Consider the following 10,255-nt stretch of genomic DNA (forward strand, 5'->3'; position numbering starts at 1 on the left):
AATGCATATTTTTTTATAGCTTGTGAACATTGAGAGCATTCCATACAAAGTTGAAGAGGAATCATCTTTTCGACTCTAACTTTGCCTCTCTAGTCATTACTTTTCTTTCTGTTACTTCGAAAGTAGTTGCTCTATAAGTAGTAGGGGTCAAGCACTTGATGGATGGATTTAGAAAAAGGGAGTTTCTAGTTATAATTCAAAAATAATTCTTATCTCTATTAAATATTAACATTAATACACCAAGTTGAATATGCTAGTATAGATACGAAAGCGAAAGTATAAAGTATAAAACACAGTAACACACGAGGTTACGTGGTTCAGCCTAACGACCTACATTCATGGAGAAAACCCTAAAGGGCTACTTCAATAATATATTATAGTGTAGCACAAGTTATGTGTTATAATGAATCATAACATGTGTATATATAGTAGACTAAACCCTAGACTAATAGACTTCTAGTACAAGTAGGAGACTTGGCTTACACACAAAATAGAATTAGGTTTGGGCTTATGCTATGGGCTAATATATCTCTAACACCCCCTCTCAAACTCAAGATGGAAGCTTGAGGAAATCTTAAAATTTGATAAGGTTGAGAAGATCCCTTGAATAAAGTTTGACTCTGTGACGGTAGTTTGAGGAAGACAATGGTCTTACAGTGTTAATGCAACTTCTAACGATGGCATGACTATACCGGAGAATTTTGACGGTAACAGTAAGAAACCAAAGAAGATGAACGCAATGAAAAAAAACACTGAGGAAGACAAATATTGCTCTTAAATATACCGAAATGACAGAAAACCATGGTCACAAGAAGGTGGCTCTAATACCATGTTAAATATTAGTATTGATACACTATATTGAATATGCTAGTATAGATGTGGAAGCGAAAGCATAAAGTATAAAACACAGTAACACACGAGGGTTACGTGGTTCAGTCTAACGACCTACATCCATGGAGGAAACCTTAAAGGGCTACATCAATAATATACTATAGTGTAGCACAAATCCTATGTTATAATGAATCATAACATGTGTATATATAGTAGACTAAACCCTAGACTAATAGACTTCTAGTACAAGTAAGAGACTTGGCTTGCACACAAAGTAGAATTAGACTTAGGCTTATGCTAATGGACTAATATATCTCTAACAATCTCAAAGATTCCTAATCCCACTCTCTTAAAAGATTACAGTCGAGAGCTATTGATGTGAGGTAGATCTTGAAAAGTCGAAAAAAACGAGTTTCTAATCATAATCCAGAAATAATTCATGTATAGAAGAGACAACAGCGTCCTTTCATTTCTACTCATTCAGAAAGTAAGATAGCTTGCAATGAATAACCCCATTGTCAGACTTGATTACTCCCTCTTTGTTTTCAATATAATCTTCTGAATCCATGGATTCCGTCGTTCCCATCGCTTCGTGACTAATGGTTAGGTTTGAATCTACAATGGAGCTCCAAACGAAAATGAAATGTGTTCTTGAGTAAATTTTCTGAGTCTTTCAGTGCGGGACCATAAGTGCAGCAATAATTTCTCTCATTTCCATTGCAAGACTAACACATTATGCGTTTGACAAGTGGGGAAGATATCATGCATTCTTGCTATTACTATTATTATTTTTGGGTAGAAATCTTGCTATTATTGACAACTAGCCAACTAGGTAGCCTTTTATCTTTAGTACTTCTTTTCTTTTTCAGTCTGTGCCCATTTGGTACGTAGTTGGCTCCTTTCTCTTCTCCCCACAAGGTAAAGCCTAAAGCAAGGCTTATCGTTTCCTTCACGATTTCCCATGCTTTTGTTTCTAATTTTTCTTGGAGAGCTGCGTAATCTTCAAGTGCATATTAAAGTATTAAGCCAAAACCACCAACAAAAGTTAAAGAAATGGTCAAGGAGATGATATAGCCGTATAGGTAAAACAAAAACGGAGGAAAAAAATACAAGACCCCGCTAAATATTGTCACTTTCTTCACATGTAGAGCATGATTTATGATAATGATAGTTTACTATATTAATTTTTATAAATGAAATGATAATTTAGTCTAAGAGTTTAATTTATTGTAATGTACATATACAAATAGTATTTGGTCTTTTATATATACTAGTTTAGAACCTCATTTAAATACACGGTATAATTAAAAAATAAAAAATAAAAAAACACACATACACACATGCATCATATATATAAATTTTTACTTAAAAATTAACAACGGCTCATAGTATTATGTAATATATATATATATATATTACACATGCATACATGTGTACATAACCCCTGAAGTCAAATCTTGACTCGGGCCAATCACAATACTTATTTCAAATAATAGACAAAAGCCCATACATATGGACCAAGCCCGTGTGTATATTTTCTAAGGGAAAATTTGGGAGTTGTGGATTAAAGGGCAAAAGAGGATTTTTTTTTCATCTATTTTGAGTTCAGTGGGAAACCAAAAACTTTGTAAATGTGCTTTATATATTTGCAAAACCCACTAAACCTATTGTAAATAATTGTGCATAAAGCTAAATACACGAGAAAACCATTTTGTATCTATGAAAATAGCTTTGTAACTATCACACCTCAAAACTTCCATAGATTCTAGACTCTCATACCTAATAGATCTTGAATCAATGACCTCATCCTCCACCTAACACTTACAAGGGAATGAGGTTTAAGTTGAGTTATAGTTCATTGGTCTAAATTGTATGTTACAATGAACAAACGTATGATGTATATGGTAATTAACTCTCAATTAACCCTAGAGTTGTAATACTTACACTACAATTAAGACTATGATTACTTTACTTCTACAATTAGGACTAGGATTAATTTAATTGCATCACAAGTACATGGAACTATAACAAACTTGAACGATATTTTACCTTTGATACCCCTTCAAAGTCAAGGCACGTAGAAGACTAGAAGTTTAAGTTTGGAATGAAATAGATTGGATATGTAGCATATATTAGGCACAATGTGGAATAAATTGCACAAAAAAATTAGTGACAATGGCTAACAACGACAGTTAACAATAGACGAAGACTCTGAAAAAGATGACTATTAGGACTAAAGAATGGTTGCACTAATGACAAGACAATTACAATGGTAGGATGATGGCCACACCAGCGGTTTAAGGAACAATGTCGGCAAAGGAACAATGTCTTGAGGATGGCATATATATGTGATGCAGAAGCTAGCAATAGCAACTGTTTAGTTACAAATATGGTGGTTGCATGATGGAAATACCGATGGCAATAGGAGAGCAACAACATCAATTTTCGAAAGACATTATAATGTCGTGGATTACTCATAATTAGAATGATGATGATGATATTGGTTATGGAAAATTTCGGTGGATTTTGTATATTAGACCCAAAGAAAATGAGTAATGAGCCATTTACTATGACTTAGAAGCCTCAAAATTAGAGATTATTATTCGAAAGATAAAGTGAGAGAAAGGGAAAAAGTAAAACAGTAAAACAGACATGATTCGGCCGGAAAGATGAATCAGGCCGAATCATTTGGTACGGAAACAAAATTTAACAAAACTTTAATAAATAGTCCCTGACATGATTTTTCCCACAAATGAGTACAGTTCCAACTACATTACGTCAAATCAATTTATTGATATTGTTAATTTAATTAGGTGGTGCACTTTTCAAAATTAATATGAATGACGCCCCATTCTTTGGGGAAATCGATGCAATTTTTTTATAAAAAAATTATGAAAACGACTATTTGTAAGTCACAAACAAGTTTACACTAATATCTTCCAACTAGTTTGGAGTAAAATATTTTCAAACTTTAGTAACGTTCAAAATTAAGGTAGTAAATAAATCAAGTTATTTATAAATAGATTTGACTTGTTTTAAAAAAATCTTGTTTATGTTTATTTGTTTTTAAATAAGTAAAAAATGAGTATTAATTTTTTATTGGGCTTAACTCGTTAAAATATTTGTTTATTTTTGTTTATTTATAAACAAGTCAAACCTAAGCCTTAGTTTTTTAACTTGTTTACTAAATGAGTTGAACTTAAGAAAAAAAGAATGTTCATGAATAATAAGGCTTAATAAATAATAAGTCGAGTCTAGACTAGTTTATAGACTTAGTAATAAGCTTGATGTGGGCTTGAAAAATAAACTTATATCTTACTAAATTTTAATTAATTGGAAATTGGGACAACTTATCTAAACCAAATGAGTTTGATAATATGCTTAATATAGGTTTGATTATGTACTTGTATTGTATCTCAAGCACAAGAGCTTGATATTGAGCTCGAGCTCTATTTGACTAATGAATCAAAGATGAGCTAAGCTCAAGCTTTGAACTTTTTGATGATCTCGAGTTCAAACAATGTTTGTAGGTTTGGTTCGAGTTTGAGTCGAGATTGAACATTTTACTTTTGTTGTTGAGTTGAACTTGAATATTCAATACTTGAAAAAGTAATACTCGTTTACAACCAAACTAAAAACTACATAATTATGAGAGTTATTCACAGTTTATCACGAAAATATATTTAAGACCAATTATTGTGGAAAAAAAACTAAGGGGCTCAAGCTCAAGCCCAATGGACCACTGAACCAACCCCTTAGACCATCATTTTTTACCCGTGATTTGATATTGTAAAGATTGATCACCCAATGTTAGGAAGATATTTGAAGACCGAATCTGTCAACAAAATGTTAGACTTCCAATTTTACTTCCTCGTCCTTCTATCAACGCATAGGGGGATCCAAGTTTTGACTAGATTGATGGGTCATATTCAAACGACAATAACTCACTTGTTTTGTATAGAAAAAGTTCAAACGTTTTGTTCAAATCAAAACTCAGGATGTTTACTTTCTAAAAAATTGAGACCTCATCTTCAAATTCTTCATTCAAAAGTTATTGTCAAAATAGTGAACAAAGGTCACTTTTTAGCACATTTTCAAAGCGATTCAATCTTTTGAATAATTAGGTACTGGCATATCTTTTACACGTGATTTGATATTGTAAAGATTGATCGTCCAATGTTGGGAAGATATTTCACGACTGAATCTGGCAACAGAATGTTAGACTTCTAGTTCTACGTCCTTCTATCGACATATAGGGGGAATCCAAATTTTGATTGGATCGATACAATAACTCACTTGATTTGTATTGAAAAAGTTCAAACTTTGTGTTCGAATTAAAGCTTGGGATGTCTACTTTCTAAAAAATTGAGACATCGTATTTAAATTCCTTTTCGTTCAAAAGTTATTGTCAAAATGATGAACAAATGTCACTTTTAAGCACCCTTTCAAAGCGATTCGATCCTGTGAATAATTAGCTACTGACATATCTTTTACCCGTGATTTGATATTGTAAAGATTGATCGCCCGATGTTGGGAAGATATTTCAAAACTGAATCTGTCAACAGAATGTTAGACTTCCAATTCTACAACCTTCTATTGGCGCATAAGAGGAATCCAAATTTTGACTAGATCGATGGGCCATTCAATCGACAATAACTCACTTATGGTGAGCTTGAATTAGCTAAGCTCACTCTTATTGTGAATCGCTGAGTTATCGCCTCGTCAATGCCAAGCTACCAATTGGATTAGACCGAGGTGCCACATCATCATCTCTCTTTGAGATGACATGTCAACACTATACTCATCAATGCCAATCCATTAGGCAACATTAGACTTTTTGGGCTTCTCTTTCAATTTCATGGGGTCCCAACACCATATCTACACTTTCCATGGTCGTGAAAAACCCATGAAATTCATAGGTTGCTTGTGCTAACTTTTGTATTTTGTCATTTTATTCTTACTCAATGAGTTACCTTTATTTAGCCAAAAAAAAAAATTATATCCTCATATCTTGGGAGTAGCCACAGACAATGGCATGTGCTTCACGTGCGCATCTATATGTACAAAATCATTATCCTAATTGCATAAATGTAGGTTTTGTCTTCGCACTTATTACGTGTCGATTTTTTACAACCGCCGCAATGATTACTATAACAGTTATAACGATAAATAACTAACAATCAGAGATTCAACCCCACTCCTCAACAGAAAATATCCCAAAATTAAAAGTTCATATGCTTAACAGGTAAAATAATATCTGAAATGCGAGTTAGAAATATCTCAACCGATTAATCAATAAAATTTGCTTGTCAGACACTCCAAAAATCTCAACAATCACAAGCTTTTTCCTGTTTAAAACCTATGCATTGGCAACTTTATCAGTTGCTTTACCTTTTGGTGGTGACACACTTCTCTTGGAACTGCAAATTTTCCTGATTTTTAAATTTTCTAGCATCTTTGATTCTTTGTGTTCTACTTCTACTATATACAGAATTTTACTATTTATTATGTGAGCAGTGCTACACAGCACTTCAAATCAAAGTTGCGTATAAACTAATTAAAGAAAAGAAATACTAAACGCACCCTGGTTTTATGCAGACTAAAAAGACACAGAAATGACAAGTGAAGCGACAAAGCTGCACGTCAGGGATTCTCAACAAAACAGCCAATGTTAGAAGCCCAAGAAGAGGATTGACTTGGCAGCATGGCTTACACGCGTCAATCACTGGAACCCCATATCACGAACAACACGCTGAGTTGTTGGTAAAGGAATCAAACCCACCCGTAAAACAGCACAGTAAGAGAGAGAGAGAGAGGGCGCCAAAAATGAGATAAAAAGAAAGAAGATTCTCTTGGGCTCGAGAGTCACGAGCGGTGGTGAGTGTGAGTGAGTCACTGACCGACATATCAGTACGGTCAACTTGACATTGATAGAGAAAAGAAGATAGGGATTGGAGGGCTTTTGGGGTTTGAGGGCGTAAGCAACGAGCCACTATATATATTTAGACGCGTTACGGATGGATGTGCATTTGGACAATTACGCTTACACCAACAGACACACCATTAAAATACTGTTTAGTTAGAGGGTTAATTTTTAATATTTAAATAATATTACACATATTTTTACATATTTTTTTATTTATATTTATTTTTAAAAAATACAGACAATATTATTAGAACATCATTGCAAAAAGGACCTTAAATTTGTGCATGACATCCGCTCACGTGTACCTGCGGCTTATAAGCACACAAAACAGCCAAGTCCTATGTCATAGAGTTGACTATCACATCATTAGCCAGATTTGATTCTTCTCGCCATTGATGAGTTTAACCCCTTGTCTATGCTTAGGTAGCTAGGGGTGTTCATTGCGTTGATTCTAATTAATCCAATCACATCACACTTTCAAATGTTTGTTTTAGATTACGATCATGTTATCGATTGCACGAGCGTTGTTGCTGTACATGGGTTAATTAGATTGGATTGGGTTGGATTCAAGGTATTTTACTATTTTTTTTAATCAAATTTAAATTCCTCCTGCTGGGAAATGTTTATTTCAACCCAACCCATGGTTATTCTAAAAACTAATCCAATTCGATTTGTACGGATTAGGAGTCTGTTTGGAATCTGTTTATTTTACTGAAATTAAAAACCTTTTATTGAAAATACGATAAATAAAGATAAAAATTAGAAGAAATAGTACAGTAAAACTCATAAATACTAGTAAAAATAAGCTGACTTTTTAGTTTGAAGTCAAACATACACTAGGTTGAGTCATTGGATTGGAGTAATTTTGCTGGACTTAATAGATTTTAAATTATCTTTCAACTATTTGAGCCTATTATTTGATAAATGATTACAATTTACGCAATTGGGTATGAACGGTCTAATATTCTAACTCCATCAACCAAATTAACAAATTTAAACCACTTTGTCTCAACTTTTTGCAAATAATTTTAACTTTTAGTATTTTTTTTAAATAAGTTAATTTTTAACTTTTTTTTATAACATTTAAATAAAAATTTACTAAAAATTATATATTTTGATAAATATTATACAAATAAGTTAGTAGAAATTGCAGAGTACCCAAACAAACACTAAATTCTAAAATGCAAAATATTTTCAATTTATTAATAGTGTGAGATATGTTGAGTTACTTGGTTTGAAAATTTGCCAATCATAACCCAACCCAACCCAAGTTTCAAGAAAGAAAAAATGAAACTCAATCTAACCCATCAACCTATGAAATACCAACTGAAGGTGTTGATTGGATTGAAGTAAGTTATATTTGTCGAATTGCTGGTAGAATAAATGCATAACCTTAGTTTTTTTTAGACAAAGGTAAGTGAAATATTATTAAGAAAAACCAAAACTAAAAAATACACCACAAGTTTAAGGCAAATCCGAATGGAAAACATCTTCCACATCCTCAGGCAAAGATTCTACTCATACATCATCATCTGCAGATAAAACTATTTTTTTTAGCTAAACAATGAGCTAACCTATTCCCTTCATGCCGAACATGCTGAAACAAACAGCTCCTCAACGTTCCTCAACCTTAGTTTTATTAACTTGACAAGTTGATAACACTGACAACATAGCCAATGACCAGGGAGAAAGAAAGTATCGAATATCGATATTGGTCGAACATCACACCAAGGAGATGGAAAGGGCATTAAACATTGTAAATTGAGGTGAAATGAGCACTTGTAGCTACATCCAAAGAGGTTTGGATTCCTCCCTCAAGGTTGGACATAAAAATAAATGTTGATGCAGCAGTGGGTCCTCGCTTCTCTGCCATCACTGCGGTTGGGAGAGACTGGAGATGGGAGTTGGTATTTGCTGGCTCCATGAAAGTGAACACTACCCTCCCTCTCCAGGCTAAAGCAAAAGCAATTAAATGGGCAATTTCCTTAGCCCTTGCTCTGGCTAGCGAATCTGTCATTGTGGAGACAGATTCTTAATTTGTTGTCCAGCTTCTTTTGAATTTGGCAGTGCCCCCTCCTTGGAGAATCAAATCATTATGCTTTGATTTGAGGTCCCTTTTTGTCTTTCTCTGGTAATGTCTCTGTAATCTGGGTTCCTAGGCTATGTAATGAGGCAATCCACACCTTAGCTAAATGGTGCTTATCTTGTAATTTTTTTGGCTCTTTTGGCTGTGGTTATAGCCCGGATTGTTTCTCTTCAATTATTTTTGGGAGAGTCCAGTAGGGTGTTGGAATTTTATTTCCTCTTTAAAAAAGTTTTGTGTTCATAAAAAAAAAAATTAAAAAAAAAAAGAAAAAATAAAAAAGAATAACCCTCCTATATCCACAATCAAGAGTGTTTAATCAACAAGTGATGGTGGTCATCAAGTGTAAGATAAGATTAGAGGCCGATAAATTAAGTTCATTGATTTAACTTCTTTCAACCTAATATCCAGCCAAACTAGTGATGTTTGATGATATAAAATGCAATGATGACTGAAGAATGAGTGGTTGGCTATATATAATAGATCAAATTGGATCATATTTGTATGATGCATTGAGCTACTCAATTTTTCAATAACCCTATATTTCTCATTAAGCTTAATATTCAATTTGAAATCATTACATTTTCTTCTTTTGATAATTCGACCGTTACAATAATGAGGGAGGGGAGATTCAAATTGAAATGACAATTTAAACATGTAGCACAGGTACTGGCCTTACCCCAGCCCACATAGCAAATAGGGTGAGGACAATGGTTGACTTTTCCCCCATACTAGCCACGTTATATTTTAAAAAGTTAACAAATATTTTTATAGATTTTTTTTTTTTTCATATGTGTGTGTGTTGTTCTTCAAACTTTAAATTTATGATGTCTTTTGGTACTGTATTATTGAATTTATATTTTTATGTTTTAGGATTTGAACAGTTTATATTTTTTAATTGTTGTATTATTAAATTTGATTTTTTTTTTGTGGTTTTTAATACTTGAATTGTTGTATTATTGTGATTTGAGAAGTTTCTATAATGTTAAAACTTGTTTTGTTATTTTTTAATGATATAAGAAGTTAAAATTTGATGTATGATATATTTTAAATCAAATTTCAATATATTATATATAAAAAATTTGAGTGTGGTGAGGCAAGACGAGTACCCACGGGTGCCAGCTAGAATAGGGAGGGAAAAAATGCACACACCTCGAAGCAAGAGTGGGGCATGGTGGGGAATTGGAGACCCACCCCCTTGCCATCCCTAGATTCAAACCTTGATTTTTCAAATAAATGAGGGAAAACTATGTCACTACGCTATAAGGCTCTTGACAGCTTACAATTAATTATTTGAGTGTTAGAATATTGGTTAAATGGGTAAATTTGCCATTTTTTTTAACAAATTGAACTTTTGGAAGAATCGGTAATTTGTCATAGTACCAAAGCAAGTAATCTGAATTAGAATCCAAGGA

Source organism: Quercus robur, chromosome 7 (genome assembly GCF_932294415.1).
Source record: "Quercus robur chromosome 7, dhQueRobu3.1, whole genome shotgun sequence".
Classification (NCBI taxonomy): Eukaryota; Viridiplantae; Streptophyta; class Magnoliopsida; order Fagales; family Fagaceae; genus Quercus; species Quercus robur.